Raw genomic sequence first — 4,479 nt, forward strand, 5'->3', positions numbered from 1 at the left:
TTCTCCGCTCAACTTCCCGCTGAATTTACTCGTCGGTTGCTTCGATATACTGCATTTAGGCGAGCACCTTGGTAACCAACTGCGAGATGCGTCGACTAGAACAACCACGCTATTCACGGATAGCGAACCTTCGATCCAGTCATCTTTGACGAATTTTTGCTGGACTGTAGAGGTAATAGCGTTGTTTAGGGAAAAATTTGGAAATTTCAGTGCAATGTGTTGTATAGGAAATTTATGTGTGGTGAATGTTGGGTCGCACTGAAAGTTCCTGCGGTTTTGAACTGTTTATTTTGAAAAAATGTAATGTTACTGGAGTTTAGAAAGCTTCAACATTCTCGTTTGGATTTGAACAATATTTTCTATAATTTTTATACTGTTCTAAGCACTGTGTTATCATACTTAAACGTCGATCTTGTTTCGTGTTCTTCGATTATTCTGGCATTATTGCTCAATCGAGTTATCAGATTTTTCGATTAGGAAGATTGGTGAAATGGACACTCCGACCTGGGATATACCGTGAAAAAATTTGTAAATAAATGAGAGGTCCGTGAATCTCGTAAAAGGAGTATCTCATCCATTTACCCTGCAAACTTACGAAATTCACACATCTCTCACCTATTCAAGATCTAAAAGACACCAAAAAAATTCCCTAAATATTTCTGTCATCATAGTCGCAGTACCACAGAGGACCCACTGAAAAAGGAACAAAGAAAAAGAAATTAAAGGGAGAAATGCTACAGGGGTTCGTTTTGCATCCATCGTTTTTCGTTCGTGAAACGGGGTAGTGTGAACATGCAGCAGAGGATTGTGTCGTTCCTCCTCGTAACTCAGCCCATCGATACCGGTTTTCATTAGGTTGGATGTGCACCGACTGCAGGTAACGACGACGTAAAGGTGCGGGGCTTTGCGAGGGGGTAGCAAATCAGATTTTACGGTGGTGCCTCGCGAGAACTTCAATTACCGAGGCTGATCTTTAAAATACGCCCGCCTTGCCTTTCGCCTTTCATCCGGTTATTCCATAAATAATGGGAATTTTCTCGAATCCCGATGGCCACGTTAATAATTCGCGTAATTATCGTCTGCCCCCCCTTTTTCTTCTTTCTTTCTTTCTCGTTCCCCGTTCGTTGATTGGATTCTTTTTTCCACCGCGACAGGGTGTAAATAATGTATAGATTGTAATAACGGCGAAACTCTTGTAAAGTCTTCCAGTGGAACGAGGTGAATTTTAATTTGATTCGAGTTGAAAGGGAATATATTAATTTGACGAGCTTATCGCGACACTTTGTCTTAACGCGGCAACGCGGAAATTTTGGTTTCGTCGCGAAGTATTGGGAGAATATTTGGGGGAAATTGTTTCGCAAAGTTAGGTTAGAGAGCTTTTTGTAATGTGGTTGATTGATTTTAGTGATAGACCTTTTCACACAATTAATTCGCCTCCAAATACCAGAAGAAAAAATACCCTCGATTCTCTCTTTTCAATTAATCCGCATTGTCCAGAGCCTAGTCTGCCAAAACGAACGAAAATTCCTAGACGACGCTTAAATGGCGGACGAAATTCGACGTGGACGTTCCCTTTCTCGTCGTTCTAGCTACCGAACGGCGTCAAATTCCCATTTACGTAGGGGAAATATTTCATACGATCGTCCAGTCCTTCGTCACTCTGCAAACAATATGTGAGCGCGCGTGTGTCTCGAGTTCGGCGGAGTATTGGTTTTCGTAGAGATTTATTAGAACGTAATAAATATAAAAAGGGGCAGACGGAGAAATTCTGACGAATAACCGACCTGTCGGAAAGTGGGACAGAAAAATAAGATTGCATTCGCTTGGTTCATGTCAGTTCTACTGTGTGCCTGTGTATGTACAATATACAGGGTGTCCCGTAACTCCTCGAACACCCGGAAATGCGAGGTTGCTGGGATGACTCTGAACAACTTTTTCCTTTACCAAAATGTTCTTTGAAGCTTCATTTTTGAATTATTAACGAAAAACACTGTCCAATCAGAGCGTGCGTAGAGCCCGCGCCCAGGCACGGGAGCGCTGACTCTCAACCGCGCGCGATCGTGAACAAATGCGTACGCGTGACTTCTCGGTTATCGATCGCTGTCAAAAAATTTTCACTTTGCACCGCTATTTTTATAAGGCTTAGAGAAATAGTTTTTTCCCGCCATTCCCACGTTTGTATAAATTTTTGAAAAAATTGCAATTAGTCGGAATCGCGCGCGAATGAGCCTCTGTTCTTCGTCCCTGAGCGCGGGCTCTACGCGCGCTCTGATTGGCCAGTGTTTTTCGTTAATAATTCAAAAACGAAGCTTCAAGCAACATTTTGGTAAAGGAAACAGTTGTTCAGAGTCACCCCAGCAACCCGCCATTTCCGGGTGTTGGAGGTGTTACGGGACACCCTGTATACATTTTCCTTCTTGCTTTTTTTCATAAATTTTATACGAAGCGGCACTTCTTCCAGAGGATGCAATCAATTTCTCTGCTAGTCTTTTCGTTTCTGTGTGAATTTTTCAATGAGAGAGACTGAGAGTGAGGAGGGAACAGTGGGACTTTTAAATAAATGAATTGCAATCAACGCTAACGAAATACCGAGTAATCGATACTCGAACGGACGAGATAAAAGTATTAGCGGTGGAATATTAGATTAACGAAATTAGATTGAGAATATTGCAGGATGAGATTAATAATCTCGTTACTTTGACGGGAATAAAAGCGGGGGCAATGTTAGTCACTTGCAAGAGAATACACTTCTTTCAACTGAATAATTCTTTACTCTTTGCATTAAGTTTTTTAAACTTGAAACATCAGAAGAATTTCTGAATATAACAATAGAAGAAATTGTATGGCTCATATTTATCATGACAAGCCTTCGAGCTTTCAGGACAGCATGAAAGGGAAAAAGGTAACAGAACAATAATATAATTATTACAAAATAAAATCACTTTAATATACGAATTATTAAATCCACTTGGAACTCGCTATGAAATAATCTTGAACCTATCGGTATAGTACTTTTTACTCGAAACACCGGAAGAATTTCTGCACGTAATAATAAAGTAAGTAGTATGGCCAATAATTATCACGACAAGCTTTCAGGATAGCAGAAAAGAAAATGGTAAACAATTATTACATCACAACCACGTAAATAACAACGAACACTTTATTCGTACTAAACGATAAAATCACCAAGCTCGCATTAATAATAATCTTGACCCTATCACAGTGCAAAAAAAATTTGCAGTGCAGAAATTCCACTTTGCACATTTTCAAACACGATGTTACTATTACAACGAACGTAATAATAAAAGAAATACGGCCAATACTTATCATCGCAAGTTTCAAGCTTTCAAAATATTCCAAACCACAATAACACAATTATTTTAAATAACTCTTATTATCCATCCTAAAAAATAAAATCACCAAGTTGACTCGTTTTAGTGCAAAAATTCCACTTCGAAAATGTTTCAACAAAATGTTACTATTGTAACAAATTTTCCATTTGTTTCTCGTTTTCTTTCCTAGGATCTTAACAATAGTTTGCCCTAAAAACGGTACCATGTTTCTCGCGGCACGTGGAAACCTAGATTCCTATGAGATTCCCCGGTGTTGTCAGTAAGGTCACGCTTCCGCTCTTTTTCGTAGGCCGCGGCGACTAATCGATAGAGCAAACTGTTGATTCCGACCCGGACGCGTACGGCCACGATTTCGGATATTGCGGGCCACGAACTATACCTATCTCGCGGATCAGTCCTTGGAGAGTTTGCTGAAAATCGAGCTTCACAGCCGATCAGAGTCATGTTTCACTGAAATTTTCCAGGGGAAATAGAATTTTAAGGAAGGAAAGTTCGTTTCACGCAGAAACGAGGAGCACAATATTCTGGAAAAATTCCACGTGAAATAATAAGTGTATTTTTCCTGTATAGAATTTCCTCCTTTTCTTTTTATTTCGAGCCGTATATATACGAGTCGTCTCGTTCTTTTAAATATTACTGAGTGATATCGTTACATTTTTCTGTGCTTAGATAATTTTCGAATGAACACTAATTTTTTCTGTATTTAGTGCAAAGAAAAATAGGTCACATTCATTTGTTAATTATTAAAAAAATTAAAATAAAGTGCAACTTAGTGCAAAGAAAAATAATTCACATTCATTTGTAAATTATTACAAAAATAAACCTAAATATGAACAGATATTTTTCGTTATGAGATAAATATTTTAAATATCGTCCTTTCCGTCGTGCTTGCTTCTAAGCAAGACACTAATTTTTATTTGCCTTTGGAGCCTGGTTTCTAGACATTTTCTTGAATTTTCTTGTAATTTCTTTCATCTCGTTATTCTTTTTCCTTAAATTAAATTGTTAACAAAAGAATGTAAATAACTTCTCTTTGCACCGATAGCAAATGTTACATTTAACATTATTTCTCTGCTAAAATTATCAACGCTAAATTTTAATCAGGTATACAGAGACCTTTTTCACT

The sequence above is a fragment of the Habropoda laboriosa genome, unplaced genomic scaffold (assembly GCF_001263275.1).
Source record: "Habropoda laboriosa isolate 0110345459 unplaced genomic scaffold, ASM126327v1 scaffold186, whole genome shotgun sequence".
Lineage (NCBI taxonomy): Eukaryota > Metazoa > Arthropoda > Insecta > Hymenoptera > Apidae > Habropoda > Habropoda laboriosa.